This window comes from Drosophila albomicans, chromosome 3, assembly GCF_009650485.2.
Source record: "Drosophila albomicans strain 15112-1751.03 chromosome 3, ASM965048v2, whole genome shotgun sequence".
NCBI classification, from domain to species: Eukaryota; Metazoa; Arthropoda; class Insecta; order Diptera; family Drosophilidae; genus Drosophila; species Drosophila albomicans.
This window is the reverse complement of record NC_047629.2, coordinates 25,328,675-25,347,289: the sequence shown is the minus strand read 5'-3', so window position 1 is coordinate 25,347,289 and position 18,615 is coordinate 25,328,675. Positions and strand designations below refer to the sequence as shown.

Here is an 18,615-nt window from a genome sequence, read left to right as displayed (position 1 = left end):
ATTTTCTATTTTTAATCGAATTTCTTAATTTATTTTCAACATTATTGAATTTATTAAGGTATATATTATAAATTAAAATATTGTCCTCTGTTTCTAATTGCAAATATTAAATATGTTTAATCAAAACTTTAATTTATTAATTTATATATAATAAAATATAACTTTTATTGCACTCTAACGAACTGCGTGAATAAATCAAAGAAAGTTGTCCTCACTTTGATAATTTTGTAGCTTAGAAGTAACAACTCTATTTAAATAATTAAACTATTACAATAAATCACAGCTTTAAGGCGACATCAATCTCCAGCGATTGCAATGCTTTAATAGCTTTCAATTTGTAGTCTAGAGCTAAGCACAACGAAGACTACACTTCAAAAGTGCCCGCAAAATGTCAAATGACAATGGAAGGTCAACGCCTGTCGCACACACACAAACACACACTCGCACAACAATGTACAAAAACTAACCGAGAGGCGAGCCACTAAAAATAATAATAAAAAAAACAGCAAACTAAAAAAACACAACTACAACGAAAAAGCGCAGCCAGAAGCTAAAAGAAGAGCGCTTTATATGTTAGGTTGTGTGTATATTACTATACTATAATAAAAAGGCAGCAACAAAGACAAGAATGACAGGCTACTAATAGAGGCCAAGCCAAGGTCCGAGGGACTCGTTCTCGGTCAGTTCCAGCTCGGGGCAATGTTGTCTGGGTTAGTGACTGACCAAGCGACGGCGACAACGACGACGAGAAAAGGCGAAACAAAAATTTCGGTTGAGTCAATGAAGGCTTGTCAAACTAAACTTAACGAAACCGAAAAAAGGTTGAACAAGACAACAAAAATGTTATAGATGGATACTTTTATTTGAATGCCGTTGGCAGATTTGAGGCATTAGCTTAATATTATCAGAAGAAACGACTAAAGCGATACTCAAATTAGATACGAGCACCTATAAAAGGTAAAGTCGAAAGCTGATTAAACGGCAAGCGACTAAATTATATTAAAATTCATGGCACGTGTTGCGAGATACAAAAGAGACAAGTGTTTTGTATCCTATCTCAATCACTTCCTCTCACTCTTTCTCTCTCCCCCACACACTCAACAATAAAAACGTCGCCCATAGACGTGTTGTTATCTAAGCACAGTTTCAGCTTATTAAACACATTCTATTGATTTTCTTTACATCGCCCACGTACTACACACACACACACACCCACACACACAGACAACAACAAAACGCTATTGTGTATCTCTAAGATGCCTGAGCAATTTAAGCGATAAACACGAATGCGACGTTAGTTGCTCAGCTAGTGCATACAGCAGCAACAGCAGCAGACAGACAGAGCGAACACCATTTGAAACCTATGTAGATAGTAGCTACATACGCCAACCATACACGGCGTATGCGCAACGCTTTTGCTTCATTTTGTTTATCACCCATACGACAGACTGGCAAGACAGCCAAACAAGCAGACAGGCTTGGTAAACTTGTTTATGTTATGACGTGAGCCAATATATTTTATGCCAGAGCCAATCAAAATGGCTCATAAATCTCACAATAATCTTACAATACACGGAAGAAACAAGACACAAAAAAAAACTATATATGAAAATCTCCTTAAAAATAAATGCATTGCGAATTCAATAAGCGACAAGAGATTTACATAAGTATATATGCATTTTATACACTGCAAAACGAGAGATTACTCAAGAAAATAGTTGCAGAGATTTTATAAATATAAAAAATGTTGCTAAATTAAACAATTTATAAAAATTGAATAAAACACTAATTTTTATTGATAATCAATTATAGCAGTGCGTTCAGATGCAGATTTGCAATGCTCAAATTATGTAGAACTATCATTAATGTGTCAGTCGCGTCTTCTACAAAATAAATAAATAAATAAAAAAATAGTAGTAAAAAAAATAAATCTTTATAAATAATAATAATCAAATCATCAAGTTCGTAAATATAACAGAAATATACTTTATATTGTACAACGTAATTTTTTTAATATAACGTAATTATTTTTAATTCTTGGGAATTATAGAAATCTTTTTTCACTGAAAATAATGTTATAGAGTTTCATACTTTAATTTGCTAAGCAAAAATAAAGAAGTTACTTGTAAAATTATATATTTTAATAGATACCGTATACATTGACAAAGTTTTACATTTTGAATTGTAGATATTCATAAATTGGCTTGCCAGTTCTATGGCGCCTCGAAAGGCAATTGTGCAACCTACTGAAGCAGCTTGTAAATGTTGCAAGGTGCTGCAATTTGAAGTAAACTGCTTATTACAGCACTTTCACATATATATTTTACATATATACACTGAGACGAATTGAATGCACTCAGCAATGAATTAACAATATGAATCAAATGGACTAGTCGTCATCAGCCTTTGCATTGAGAGTCCGTACTGATTTATTTGTCAAGTGAGTGCTTTGAGAGTGGACAGTCAATATGTAGATACGACTCTTTGGAATTCTGGCTTCAGTTTAAGCATTTTTGCAATATAAGTTTATATAATTTATTTGTTCTATAATGTAATATATGAAAGTTTATGTGATATCCTTAATACTCTATGGTATATTTTAAATGTAGTACTATTATTGATATTTTTATGGTATCTGAATTTAGTATATTTTAAGAATAATATCGGACTGTTTTTATCTTCTTCAAAATGAGTATCTCACAGACAAGCACACTTGACTGCAGTTTTGTTACTTGCTTTAATATAATGTAGATTTCTACCTAACGACGTATACTATAGTAAAGCATTTGACCAATCAAAAGTGAAAACAATATTAACGTCATAACCAAAAGTGAAAACAATATTAACGTCACAACTTATTTGTAGCTTTCCTATTTTTCTTTCCTTCCTACTTACTAAAAGGTTTCTTATATACAAAATATACAAAATATTTATATTTACTTATAAGTTGTACTTTACCCACCATAAATTTCAATTACTTAAAGAATTGATGCTCAAAAAATATAAAATGTTTGCCTGCTACCATATTCGTATACTTTTATGCTACACCAAAAATCTAGATGAAGCATTGCCATTTTTAGCTGATGCAGCATTCATTTCACTTGAAACTGGGCAACATTTTGTGAAACAGAGCAGTTTTGTTTATATGTATTTAGCGGGAGTGTTATTAACATTAACTTTCAGCCATCATGCTTTTACAGCTGGTCATATAACGAGGCAATGCAAAAACGGCAGCAGCCAGAGAAAAAGCATTTATTTCGTATTATGATGTATACGATATATATAACATATAGTGTAACAACAGTAGTAGCAAAAGATAGCGAAAAAACCCTTTTAGTAATTTTATACACGCCCAAAATATTGAATAACTTACAGCTGAGGGCTGAACCCCAATTTCTGAGTATACTTTATATCAGCACAGAGATAAAATTTACTCTCCAAGTGTGTGTGAGTGTGTGTGCGTCTCTGTGTGTGTGCTGCTCATCAAAGCAGCGCGTCCTTGAAAATGCTAAACAGAAATGTGAATGGCAATGCGATTGCCATTGCCATTGCGAATGCGAATGTGGAATACTTAAAAGGCAAAAAGCGAAAGAGGAGACACGAGCACCGAGAATATGCTGGCAAAAGTTGTTTTTGCCAAAAACAACGCTAGAGATGAAGTTGGGAGTTCGAGTTTGGATGGAGCTGAAATGGAGAATGCTGCTACAGCGTGGGACAGACCGAAATTCCCCAGAGTATAAACATAAACATGTTGGTTATTGTCTGCACGTTAAAGCAAATGGCAGCAGAAGCAGCAACAGCAGCTAAAGAAGAGATGAGAAGCGGTTTTGGCTTCATTCTACCAATTTGCCAACTTTTCAATCAACAGCCCAAGCGCCCAGGACATTCGTTCGCATCGTTCTCCACAGTCGCCATTTGATTCGCTCAACCAAACCCGGCAAACAATCAGTTATACCCCGAAAAAAGCTTAATCGATTTTCAGCCAGGTAGCTGCTGCTGCTGCTCTTCATCCGCAGGCCCCTTTGGTTGGTTGGTTTAATATGGAAAAATGTTTTCCCAGCCCGCAACAAGCGAAATCTTTTGTCAAATACATACACATACACACACACACATTGCTGGTATTCAGCAGGCATTAAAAAAGTAATTTGTTATTGTTTTTTAAGCCGCCCGAGGATATCATTGTAACGAATTTTCAATATGCGCCCAACGTCAGTGGCAAGTATTTAAGAGTGATTGTTGTTGGGCTTCAGTTTTTCCTTTTTTTTTTGGTGTGTTTTTTATTTGTTTTGCTTTTTATTTCAGTAAGTATACCTTTAACTTTGGCTGCAAAGGGTATATTAACTGGGCCGCTGTATTTACAAATATAATTAATGGAGCTGCGTTTAAAGAGGATTTTTAATTGGTTGAGCAGTGTAATCAAACTTTGGGAAAAATTTAATTGTTTTTGAATGAAGTCAATAATGTTTGCTTACATGAATGTAAGAATGCGAAACAAATATAATATTTAATATAATAATATATACAACTGTTCAATTCTAATGTAAAGAAAAAGCACATTTTCTTTTTGATATACAAATTCTTAATATATCTATTACTATGTTGATTTTTGTAAAATACAAAATTCAATCAGATTTTATTTATATATTAATAAAAAAAAAAGTTAAGCTTGCAAAGTAATTTAAATAAATTAATTCTTAGCATAACTATTATTATATTAATTGCTATCAAATACAAAATTTAATTGTTTAATTATTAAATTGTTTGCAATTATAACATTACTAATATATTCATAACTTTAAAGAAAACTATTATTAAATTAGCCCTTTTTTTAAGTCAGAGCATACAAGATTCGTCTTGCAGCAAAATGTATTTTATTCTTATTATTCATCTCTGATTTTTTGCCAGCACTTTTCGGTTTCATTTGCCAGACAAATGAAGAAAAATTGAAAAAACATATAGCAAGAAAAGAGGGCAACAACAACAGGAGAACAAAATGTAATTTACTTTATGTATTTACATTTCATTATATTTACAGTACGCTCGGCATATGTATTTTGGATTTGCAGGCATTACAATTCATGCCTCAAGTGGCACATTAGGCGTATGCACGCACACGTACACATACGTGTAAATATAAAATATATATGTATATATTGTATTTGTGTCGCTTTGGAGGCAGTTGGCCTGTAGGATGACCCTAATGAACACCAAATATGCAATTAGCAAAAGTTGAGTTATTTGGCATAAATATTTGTGAACAGTCAACGATACACAACAACAACACCAACACCAACAACAACTGCAAATCCATTGCTAGCAATAATAATGACCAGCTAGTGTTGTTTGTGTTGGTTTTGGTTTTGGTGTTGATATTAGAAGAGGTGAAGAGTGGGAAGGAGGGCGGTTCCTGTGTGTGCTCATTGTTTGGGTTCGGTTTGCATTTTCCAATTTGTTTTGTGGATTATGCAATTTATTTAGTTTAACTTTGCATGGAGCCCAAAATGTCTACGTGTGTTTGTGCTTGTACCCCGATGATAAATTCTATGGCCGCACGTAATATGGAAATTAAAACGCAGAACCTTTCCTCCTCCTCGATCCTCCCCCCATCATCGACCCCTTTGCGAAAGTGCAGCAAACTCTGCGTCGCGAAATGAAAACCCAGTAAGCAAGCACAGTAAATAGCAACAGCGAGCAGCGTGCACATTGATTTAATTACTTTAGCCCCAGGAAAGCAACACAATGAAACAACAACAACAGCAACAACAACATGCAGCCAGTCAGTAACCATTTGAACCGTCACTGAAGTCACAGGTCAAGCATTTGGTGAGAGGGTACGACGCTGTATCAAAGCGCAGTCTAGGGACACAAAATACAACGAACGATTTTTGGAACTTACTTCACATAAAGGGTGTGGTATTCCATTCGAGTTGTTAAGTTAATTTCATAATAATCAATGATAAATCATATAATACATTGTGATGTGACATTGTAAGTTATTTTTAGTTTATTTGTATTTTCTTTTCATTCTGTTCATATTTACTTAGCTTATGTTCAATGCATCTGGCAATCCTACTAGTGTTCTTCTATTCGATATTTCGATACAAGCCTTTTTGAAGGTAGAGTCACTTTTAAGTTCTGCGCACGAAGCAACATGCAAATTAATGCAACTACGTTAAATACTTTTAACACATAAATAAAAATAAGTTATATCAGTTTTGCCGCAAACAACTTCTTTAATATTTACTTGCTGTACATAATAATAAAGCACAACGCTTGCTGGAAATATTAAATTAAAGTCATATTAATCTAGTTTAAATAATGTATTCAACTTTGTTGTTGCAATCCTTTGCAAATACTCGAATTATAATTGGAGCTAAATATATTTTTCTATTTTAATTAATTTCTATCATAAAATTACGGATTTTTCCGGCCATGAGTTTCTTTCTTTAATAAGTTATCCAAATTTTGTTTGCAACAGATATGACAGTAAATAAGCACTAACAAAGTAAGCAAATAATATAATTTTTACTGTATATTGAATGGAAAAATTATCTAAGTTGCATATAATCGAGAATTGTTACCTTAATTATTAAATTTAACGCCATAAAAATTGTGGCTTTAATTTGTTTTTTGCACTCATTCATCACAACACCAATTTGGTATTTTGGAGCTTTAATTATCTTTTTATTTGAGAATTGCATATTTTTCTAGATGGAAGTTGCTTTTCTGTATACAATTGTATAATAGTATTGTATAATAGATCTACTTCATCTACTGCAATATAAATAATAACAATTTTACTTCCCAAAAACAATATAACTTGCGATTTAATGTGGTATAATCAGCTGGATAAACAAAATCAAACAAATTCTTAACACATTCAACTAATCATTTTAAAATTTCTATGGTTTCATCTCAAAAATAAAACAATAAGTAATGTTGCTTTATAAAAGATCAATCATCACTTTCGCTAGACTTGCAAACCATTAAACTAAACACCCTGTATGCGAACATATAGAAAGTAAAGCACGGACGAAACAATAAAAGCAATGGCATGAGAAACTAACAGTTAACAGCAAAGCCCCGAAACTCCCCAACTACCTCATGGTGTGTAGGCACATAAAACTCACTGTCCGAGTCGAAGGAAGGCGCTGCTAATTAGAGCAAAATCATAAAAAAAAGAAAAAGAGACGAACAAATGGGCGGCAGGCAACATGTGAAATAATTTGCCAAAGGAAATTTCGCTTATCAGAATGAAGCACATACGAGCGACAGAGGGGATGGGGATAGGAATTGAGTGACACGCATAAAACTAAAGACATAAAGTCATCCCAAGAGTGGTTCACTTTGCTCTCCACTCTCCACTCCCCACTCTCTGCTTCACCCACTCATCGTGGCACGCATAAAACTAAACGGCATAAGCGACCATGTTTACAACACACAGCGAAGATGATGAGAGAGAAAAAGAGGAGAGTGGATGACGACTGCTTGCAGCATCATTACCAGAACAGCATCCGTTTGGCGCTACGTTTCAAGTTGAAAATGAGCATGTAATTAGAAATGTAAAGAGCAGAGAGCGCCAGCCAGTCAGCCAGAGAGTCAGTCATACAGCTTGCAGTGGCAAAAGTCACGACTGTGTCGCCCAGGAAATGTGCACACGCAAAAGAAAATTGCAAATGAAAATGAAATAAAATGGCGCAAATGTAAATACACACACACACACACACACACACCCACATACACACACAGTTGCAGATACAGACTCATTGCCTATGGGGCGTATTTTATTCTTTTCCGCCTCAAAGTCTCAACAATGAGGCAACATAAAAAGTTATGTATAAAAATCTTTTGCTGCTACTTTTTCGCTTGCATTTCCGTTACAAGGAAAACTGAATTTGCATGTGACATTTGCGGTTGAGTTTTGTAGCAAAAACGGAAAACCGAGAGGGGAATAGTGGATAGGTAATGGGTTGGATGCCGCACAGTGACGCCGTCAGCTACGTGAGTTAAAGAGCCGAGCGGAGGAACATGAAAAGTTTTTTTTGCTTCTTTTCGAGATCGTGTGGCAAATGGTTTGAGGTATTGCTAATGGAAAGAGTTTTGAATCACATGAAGAACAGTCAGAGAGAGAGAGGCAGCAGCATCATTGTTTCAAAGTAAGTAATTTTGCTCATTGAAGCTATTGAATGCAATGCACAGAAAGTTTATCTTGTGCTAATTAATCAATTTAAAATGCTTTTAGTATGCACACAAAATATATGTAGCTCGTCTTATGGCTAATTAAAACTCAATGCTCAAACAAGCATAAATCCACTTAATGCAACTATGAACAACAAAAAATCAAGTATTCATATGAATATTAAATATCTTTAAAAATACATAAAACTGATTTTTAAAACACATTCAAATCAAATTTACATTTTTCAGAAACTGTTCAGACGTAACAATAATCTCGTAAAATGCAAATATTTGATATGCAATTCAAAAGCAAACTTACCCAAAATACACGAATAAATTTATTACCAATATATGTGTAAGCGTTTTTATTTTATATTTTGTTCGTTTTGTATTTGTTGGTTTAAGTTATCGCAACATTCTTTTGGGCAACTATTAAATTGTACGCGTTAATGGCCAGAAATTTATGAGGAATTTGCAAATTTAATAAAGCTATAACAACTTTTTTCTGCTTTGTTTTTTTCTACTGTATTTGCACACGACAGCTATGTTATATTTATTTTGCTTAATTTTTTGTTGTTATCAATAAATATACATCTAGGTGTATTTTTAATACCGTTAATTTTTGTAAATTTTGTTATACTTTTTGTTTTCCTTATCGCTTTACATGATATTTATTACACTTGGCATTAGGCACTACATTAATTCCTGATTTTTATGACGTTGAAATTAATTTATAAAATACTGCAAAGTTTACACGACATTTGAGATTTTTTTCCTGTTGATCTTGATTTGTGTATTATTTATTTATTTATTTCGTTTTTACTTTGCTGGAGTATTGTTTTGTTTTTTTTTTTTGGTTGAATAAATGATGACGGAGCTAAAAGTGAATTTGTATTTTTCGACTGTAGAAATGCTGTAAGCAGACACACATATATATATTTTTGTTAAATATTTGGTTGGAGTACACACATATATTTTGACTACAAAAATAATCAAAATAAATATGGCGATAATAAACATGCATAAAAACAATAAATTTTCATATTATCAAAAAAAGTAAAAAAGCAAAAAGGAACCACAACAACAACAACAACAACAAATGTGCAATTAGCAGCAGCAAAGGCATTAATTTTCATTAAAAACAGAGAGCACACACAACACGTATACGCCATGTGTAACGCGTGATAATTATGAGCTTTAAACACGCAGGCACCGAAAATTTTTGTGTTTTTAAATTTACTTCTTCATTCTCTCTTCGCCCGCCACTTGCAGCTGTTGAAAGCGAAAATGCGGAGCGCGCGCAAAAAAAACAGAGAAAAGCACAAAAATAAATGGCAGACAGGACACAGGAGACGAACGCAAAAGGGCAACGAAGACAAGCTAAGAGCAAAGTAGAAGAAGAGTAGCAGCAGCAGCCTGTCAATATGTAGCTAGGAGTTACTCTCTGACTGACTGAAAGCAAAAACACAGCAGACTTTCGGCTCTTCTTCTTCACTATACGTACATGAAATAAATGTGTGTGTGAGTGTATGTGTTATATACATGACACTCTCGTTGTTGTATTTGTATTTATTTGTATGGATGCTATACCTGAGTGTCTGGTTTATGTGCCGAGGCGACAAAACAAAAAGTCAGCTGTGTAAATTGTGGGCGAAAATACGAGACAGGGCTAGAAGCTGCACAAGTCACAGAATAATGCTGCTGATGATGATGAAGTGATGGTGATGATGATTTGACTTGACTGGGGCAAAAGGCGGCTATATAAATGCGCTTACCCAGAGGGAAAAAAGTGTCAATGTTGCCAGCTTTAAGTTTCTTAATACAATTTTTAATTCGCCAAAGAGTTGAACTCGACTTGCCCACAAATATTTGAAAAATAATAGCATTAGAGAGCACCATTGGCAACTAATGGAGTTTGCATTTACAACTGAAAGATCAATTAAAATATGCATAATTGCAAATTCATTATTGAATTTGAAATATAATGTATGCTAATGCAATAACCATAACATAAACACACTTAATTTTATGTACAATAATTCAACACATACTCCTGCACTTGCACGCCGGAATAAACAAGTAAACATTTAGCACTGTAGAGAGAGAGAGAAGAGTGAATATTGCTCATACGCCGCATGGGTCAAAGGCAAAAACTTTTAACAGCCTACGCGGCTGTCGACGTTTCACAAAAATTGTTCGCCCTCTCAGTCCTGCGACTCGTTGGTGGCAGCTTAACATTTATGCCGTTTTTATGTGCTTTTTATTTTAGTTGAGTTTTGTTTCTTGCTTCCTTTTCGTTTGTACCCAGCAGTCAACATAACGACCATTAAAGGTATATTAAAGCAGGAGGTACACGCTCTGATGGGGTAGATCAGTTAAGCTCAGAAAAATAATTAATGTATTGATAGATTTTAAATAATTCAATATTAAAATAGTCTTAGAATAAATATAGGGTAAAAATGTAGATTGAAAAGTATACAACTTTTCGATCTTAGACAAAATATCAAAACAAGAATTTTAGGTTTATAAAATCTTAAAACAATATTTAGATGTTAAATTTACAATTTAGGATTAAAACAATCTTATGTTGAGACTAAAATATTGCTTTATGAGTGTTTTATTCCGTACAGAGAGAAGAAATTAGCTTTTAAAAATTAGAATGAAAATCTTACTTTGGAACTTTTCGATTAACAAATCTTAAGTAAAAATTCTAAATTGAAAAATTCTTAAAAAGTTTGATTTATTTGTTAACTTCTGTTAACTGTTATGGAACTTTTGATCTTAACTTGATTTTGCATTCTTGGTTAAATTTCTACATTTTTCCGTTATTGAAACATCAATATATGATAATAATGAATTTCAAGAATTAATGTATAATTGTCATCTTGATTTAAGAATTTAACTACTTGGTTTAATTTTAATATTTATTTTATTATTGATTTTAGCTGTGCAGGGTATCTGCTGTCTTGCAAGCCCGCATTAAGCATCTATCTTGTATTTATTTGCGCTGCTGTAGCGTCAACATGTTGTCTTTTATGTTGTTTTAACTTTTACGCTTTATTGAGTCGCATAAGGCGGCGAGAAAATGCCTAGAGAAACAGCACAAACACACACTCAAGAACACACACAGATGTGAAGGCCGCTTAATGCTGCTCTTATTGCTAACTACCAATACAAAGTTGACTATCTATACTTGTATATAAGTATTATCTCTTTTCTTTTTGCTTCTTTCTGTTTGTGTTTGTATGGCACAGATACCCAGCTCTCTAAGGCATTTGCCTCGTCACTACTTTCATACGGCATCCTTTTTATGCTCTCTGCTCCCCTGCATATAGTATAAATAAAATAAATGTAGGTGAAAATATACATAAATAATGGCCACATGCGCTGCCTTTTTTTTTTTTTTTTTTTGTATAGTATTATGAAGTGTGCGAAGCAATGTCTGTGAAAATTATAAAACAGACGAAACCTATTCCCCACATTCTCTGGCAAAGTCTCCGGGTCAGGTATATCAAGCTTGAGGGTTGATTCACTTGAGCGTTGTAGGCGTGGTAATAGCAAAAGCGCAGTGAGGCGTGCAACGAAGTCATGAAGTGGGCGAAAGTAGGCGTGGATGTGAGTGGTGACGGGAGTGGGGGCGAAGGGTATATGAAATAAAGTGCAGGATTATTGGGTAGGCAGCTTGGCAAAAGGAAACAACTGCCGGGCAAAGCATGACAAATACTTTTCTGCTTAGAGGCTGCCTTTGACACTATGCTAGAAGTGTTCTCCCTAAGCCAGGATTGCTAGCAAAAAGTGTCGTATTTTCCACGTTTGCAATCAATAACAACAAAACCAAAAAAAAAAAAAACAACTGACACACTTCCCCTGTTTTCGTGTTGTTTAAGCCGCTGCCGAGCTTATTGTATTGCATATGAATATGCGAGTGACAGCAAAAGACTTTAAATTATAGATAAGTAAAAGAAAATTGATTTGAAAATTTCAGAAATTTATTGAAGTTTAAAGTAATTTATTGTGATCAATGAGAATTTTCACTGTATTAAAAATAATTGTATTGCTAAAAAAATTAATAAAGAATTAAATTCTATTATATTAAATTTAAGAGTTAGGACTCAAGTATTCGATAATAATTTCCACAGTGAATTAAAAAAGTATTACATCACAGTATTAAAATTGTTAACATTTAAAGTTAACAAATTTCAAAACAATTTATAGTGAAACGAAGTTCTCAACTAATCGAATATGTCTTGAAGAAATTTAAGAGAGCAACACTTATGATAATTTCCACAGTTTATTATAAAATGTTTGCCTCATTGTAGTAAAATTTCTTATATTTTGTAAGTTAACAATAATTTGACGAATAGCTTTTAAGTTACCATAATATGTATATAAAAAAAATTAGGAATGCAAGTCTAAAAATGTTCAATAACAATTTCAAAGTGACAAGAGACAGCAAAAGACTTTGAAATACATATAAGTAAGAGAAATCGATGTCAAGACATCAAAAGACTTTAAAACATAAAAATAAAATATCAAATTTGCTGAGAATTGTATTAAAATATATTTTAAGTTGCCAATATTTATTAAAAATGAATAAAGAACAATATGATATACAAAAGTAAATTTAAGATATAAGACTCAAATATTCAATAGTATTGAAAAAGTATTTAAATTTCTTAGATTTCGTAAGGCACAAAAGTTCGTCATAAATTAAAAAAAATTGTAATATAATTTATAAAAACAAATAAAAGCGCAAGTCTAATGTATTCATAGATCATTTTCAGTGTATTAAAATAAAATTATGGCATTATTGAAATAAAGTTGTTTACATTTAAAGATCCAAAATAGTCAAAAGAATTTATTACGCCATAGCTTGAAATGAAGAGTATAATTCATAATTAAATTTTCTTAAAGCAAGACTAAAAAATTCAATTATATATTCCACAATGTATTAAAAACAAATTATTGCAACATTGTCTCTAAGCATCAAACTGTCAATCTGACATCCACCTTAAGAAAATGTTATTGGTATCTAGAGAAGATGTCAACCACAAACGATAAGAAAGAAAAGCGTAAAACCAGCACAAAATTCGCAAAGGAAATTGTTGGCAATCATAAAGCGCAGCAACATTTTTGCTTTTCTTTATATATTTTGTAATTTCCTCCCATAATGAAGGGCGTCAACAATGTGTTGCAAGTGGCAACAACAAAAACGAAAAGCAAGGAAAGACAGCAACAATAATAAGCAAATTACAAAGATGCTGCTGCACATGCTCCCTGCTCCTCGCTCCTGATTCTGTTTCTGCTGCTTCTCTCATCTGTCCGAAAGCGGGGCGGGGGGGAGGAATGCATTTGCATATATGCCGCCGCATAAATATATAGAGCGCAATTTATGTGTGCATCTATTTAAACTTTTCTTCTTCATCTTCATCTTCCCTTTTGCTGTGTTTTTGTTTTTGTTGTTGTTTTCCTTTTTCTTTTTTTTTGGTTGAGGGCCGCCTGTACTTGTCACACGTTGTCTTGTTCCAGTAAATGTATGTGAGAGAGATTATTTGCATGTGTGTGCCACGCTAGCGTGTGTACGTGAGTGTGGTTTGCCCTCGTTGTGAATGCAAAAAAAAACAAAAAAAAAAGAAAAACGCAAGCGAGATAAATAAAAAGAGCAGTGAACACAACTTACGAAGCTGAGCAAAACAAAAAAAAGGCGGCCAAGCAATGCCACTGGCAGCTGGAAACAGGACGAATTCTAGTCAGAGAAAGGATAGTGAGAGAGAGAGAGAGAGAGAGAGTTTAAGTAGTCAAGGCAGTTCCCACCCTCTCTTGCCATCTCTTTTCTTGCCTCTCATGCATGTCATAAATTTTAAATCTAAACTAGTTTAGTGGCTATAGGCAATCCTAGCAACAACAGCTAAATCTAAATCTTGTTTGGGGCTTTATCTAAACTTTGTGCCAAGGAAATAGGCACAAAAACGTTTTGCAAAACTTGCTATAAATAGTTCCTTCACATTTGATGAGTTTTTAATTATGATTTTTTGATAAATATGAAGCACAAACTTTGTAAATTATGAAATACTTTAAATACGTGTGTGCCAAAAAGTTGCCGCTAAAACTTTCTCCGCATTTCAAAAACTCTCTTCGTTTAACCTTTTTTGTTGTATGCATATTTAAGTAAACGATATAATGCAATTTTATATTGTGGTAATTTTTCGACAGTTATTATTTGAGTCGCCAGCCTCGTGGCTTCGAGACTTTTGCTACCGAATTGTTCAACTTGCCAATTAATTGCAAAGTTTTTAATTTACATTTTTGTGTATGCCGCGCAGCAACAACAACAATCCGTAAAACTACCCGAAAAACTATGAGTGCAATTTCGCAAAAGTTTTTTTCATTGGAACGCGCATTTTTCAGTTCAATAAAAGACGACGATGAGGAATGCTCAGAAATTAACGCCGCCCACGAGAGATGCTTCTTAAAGCACTCTCGAAAACTGTAGCCAAAAAAGTTCAAGAAAATCAATAGAGAAAAAAAAATGCAAAATTCAAGTTTGCCACAGAATCTTGGACAATGAAGTGGACGCCACTCGAAAGATTAAGCGTAACGTGGCTTTTCGTTCTAATAGAAAAATGTTGGAGTAAGCGAAAGCCGCGAGTTCACAAAAGTTTAGAAAGTTGTTGCAACACTTTAATTTTTGTTGTTGTATTTTGAAGTGAACTTTCCATGTTCAGTGTCGCATAAATATATAATACTTTCATGTATATATCTTATATATATAAATATATATATCTAGAGGGGGGAAAAGCATGCCGAGCACAGACATAACCACAAGGGTTAATGAACTCAATGTGCGGGCCAAAAGATGCCCAGAGGCGGCTAACAGAGTAAAACAGCCGCCAGCAGCAGCAGGGCAAATGGAGCGCGCCGTTTTCTGCTGCTGCCTTCGACTCCTCTCAACAGTGGGTGTCAACAATTGCACAGCTGGGCACACACACATACAGTGCGAGAAGTAGAAGAAATAACAGTCGTAACAGCTAAAAGAAACAGTAGTAGCTTCACACACACAAACACACACACACAGACGTAGAGAATCATCGCTGGACAACTTTAAAAAGCGCTCGTTTTGCTGGAGCTGTGAAAAATGTCAACACGAGAGAGCGCAAAACGAAGCTTAAAATGTAATCAAGTTCTTTGCCGTTTTTCTAGATTTACTATATATACATATATGAAATTTATATGCTCAGCACTTTTGGCTTTTTGCTTAAGCTATGCGCTGCACTGCATACGAGACGACGAATCGATAAACATGACTTGTTGAAAATGTGTGCACAGTGCGTATGTGTAATGTATCTAACAAGTGGCTGTATTGATAAATGCCCTCACAAGTTGGCAGCCCGAAGCACAACAGCTGCTTTATTATGCTTTTTTCATTATTATCACAAAATGCGTAGAAAAAAATTTCAAAAATGATTTCAAAATTTATTTATTTTATTTCAATTTAATTTGTTTTATTTAAAAATAATTCTTTTGTAGAATATTGCAATTTATTTCACATTTATTGTTGTTGTTCTTTTTCAAATCACTGCATTTATTTCACATTTCCTACACATTCACACCATTTGCAGAAAATTTAGTATCTTAACCAAGCAACTCAATTTGCATTGCACATTTCAGGCGCCATAAAGTGCCTAATAGTTGAATGCCATTAAAGTCGAAACGGTTGCAAAACATTTGTCATGGTAAGGCCAATAAACTTGTCATCCATGCTATTGTCTTCATAAAATTGAGCCATTAAAGACACTGTCACAGACACTTGGTCCAAGTCTATGCAGGCACTGGACACACTTGCAACTGTCGAAACCACATTGACCGCAAATGGGACAAAAGTTCGAAAACCACAAATTTCTTTGACCGGCTATATGGATATTGCATATATTGAAATGTTATAGCAGGTGTAAGAATTGAACACAAATTGAGCAATTGACAACAGAGTGCAGACACTTAAAGGAGAGAATATTAAGCGCTCTTTAAACGAAAAGTACGCAGCAAACCTTAAAGTATATATTGGTTTTATGCAAAATTTCTAAGCATAGCGCCAAAATGTTGACAGACACAGAAACAATACCGAAATAAAAACATAAGAATATAAAATTATATTTAAATTTTGAAAAAAGTTATTGCATTACATTTTGGTTGAGATCGAAGAAGATGCCTTAAATTTCGATACACTTAAATCATAGACACGCACCGATAAAATGAAAAATTCAACTTTATTTTTATGAATTATTATTATTATTATTGAGAGGGAATTTTTCTTAGTGGATGGATATTCAAATCCCAAGATTGGTTAACACAAACAACAGCCGCAAAGTATGCAATGCTTTTCTTTTTGATTTGATTAACGTAACGTAACGCGAACGACACAAAGACGCAAACGACGAAAAAACGGCGACGAAAGACGTAGAGACAACGACAAACGGCGACAGGCGACAGGCGACGGGAGAACGACGCGTGGTGCAAACAACGGGAAAATGTTTACAAAGCGGCTACTGCCACACAACTGAGGCGACAGGATGCATTTGCTGGCCACGCGAGGCGGCTGCGGAACGAAATGGAATCGAAACAGACAGGCACGAACACGAAGGCGCGCGCTGTTTAGAGCCGAAGTGCCAGACAAAAACATCTGTTCGCAAGCGAGAGGGCAAGCAAGCAGAGCAGAGAACGGTTGCGAAAGAGATGCAACAACAACGAACGAGCGTTCACAACAAAGGAGTGAAAGGGAAGCCCGACACTGCGAGAGAAAGAGTGAGAGTGAGAGCGAATGGGAGTGGAAGTGGACGTGGACGTGGAAGAGGGAGAAGGCGACCTAACTAACCTACCGCAAAGGGCTTGCAGCGGAGGCACAACAACAACAACAACAACAATAACAAAAGAGTGGCTAAAGAAATTGAATAGATTATATGCTTCCATATATAAATTAATGCAAAAGTAAAGTCTATCAATGCAAGCAAAAAATATGAAGAACTCTGTTGTTTGGAGTAAAGATTTAAGAAATTATTACTTATGAACGGACAGCTGGTGTGTCTCTGATAGTCGAATATTGGCGCCTGCGCCGCAAATGCATACATACGTTCACATGAGGTAAAAATGCCTAAGCCAAAATAGGCCTAGGCGAATCAACATTAAGCAAAGCAAAAGTGCAACGAAAATTGCCAACAGACATTTTTGAACCATTGCCAAAAACACGACGAGACGAAGAAAGCTGACGCAGCGAGCGACGACGATGACGACGTCAAAGACGAAGACGAAGACGAGGGCGAAGGCGAGGACGAGGACGACAGCCAAACAACAAGAATATGCCGCACAAAACGGAATATGCAAAACAAAAACAAATGAAAGCAAAAGCACGTGGCATGGCACTTGCCGGCATGTTGACTTCCCATCTTCGTTTAAGTGAGTGCCGGTGTGTGTGTGTTTTGTATGTGCGTATATGTGTGAATGTCTGTGTGAACGCGTAGGCGACTGTCGCTGGGAAAGAGAACGGTGGAAGAGGGATTATGACTTTGTCACGATGTTTGCAACACACAACGAAACATCGTTGAATATTTACAGCACTAAAATTTAATTTGGCATACTTTTCACAATTCTTATCCATACCAAATTTTAAACTTGTCGCAAAAGAAAATTTCGGATCTTTGAGCTAAAGAACAAACAACAAAAAATATTCAAATATTAATATTGATTAAAATGTAGAAAAAATTCAATTTACTTGAAAAGTTATTACAATTATTAAATGAAAAATAAATGAAATGAATATAAATGTTGTACTTTTTTATTTATTTCAGTTTCTTCTTAATGTTGTAATTATATCTGGAATTGAAATGTTAATATCCAAAAAATATAAAGTTGTATCGGTCACTAACTAAAGATTGGATAAATAGGATTATGTTAGTCTACAATACATTTTGATAGATTCAATCGATTTTTCAAAGTCCTTCTCTAACCACATATGTTTAATTGTTGCTTAAAGTCATTAATTCCCCACATTCTATGTCATTTCAACTAATATATTTATTAATATGCTAACTCATTTAATGTATCAATTGCTATTCAATTCAATGCCTTTTTGTTGTCATTCCAATACTTATGAATTGTGTGTGTCTGTCTGTGTGGCCGCCATTATTTTGAACTTCACGTATTTATGACTGCCATTTACGTTATTTTTCAATTATTTATTGCTCCATGTGTCGTTCACTTAATTAAGTACATTACTTGTGTTTTTGCTGCTGTCGCTCCGTGTCGCTGCGTCCTGAGTTTAATTCAATTAAATTTAGCTGCCAATGTCAGGGTAAGGACGGTGAGTGCCTGATTAATTGCTTTGCCTCGCTCTCAAGACAAACAAAACAAAAAAAAAAAAAAAAACAACAAGAACAACAACAAAAT

At 34.3% G+C, this 18,615-nt stretch overlaps 2 protein-coding genes across 4 annotated transcripts in view; one reads left to right on the top strand and one right to left on the bottom strand.

Annotated features, from left to right (window-relative positions):
- The window catches only part of LOC117570621 (serine-rich adhesin for platelets), a 178,044-nt gene that overhangs the window by 76,371 nt on the left and 83,058 nt on the right, over positions 1–18,615 (top strand). The gene's annotated exons all lie outside the window — the stretch shown is intronic.
- The window catches only part of LOC117570009 (AT-rich binding protein-like), a 108,667-nt gene that overhangs the window by 60,177 nt on the left and 29,875 nt on the right, over positions 1–18,615 (bottom strand). Inside the window, exons 1-2 of one of the 3 annotated variants that reach the window (XM_034251426.2) lie at positions 16,359–16,714; positions 8,498–9,091 (exon numbers count right to left, since the gene is read on the bottom strand). The exons of 1 other annotated variant lie outside the window; for it this stretch is intronic. The gene's annotated coding sequence lies outside the window, so the exon portion shown is untranslated. Of the gene's footprint in view, positions 1–8,497; positions 9,092–16,358; positions 16,715–18,615 lie in introns of those variants that run through there. One more of the 3 variants, XM_034251427.2, reaches the window with a different exon arrangement.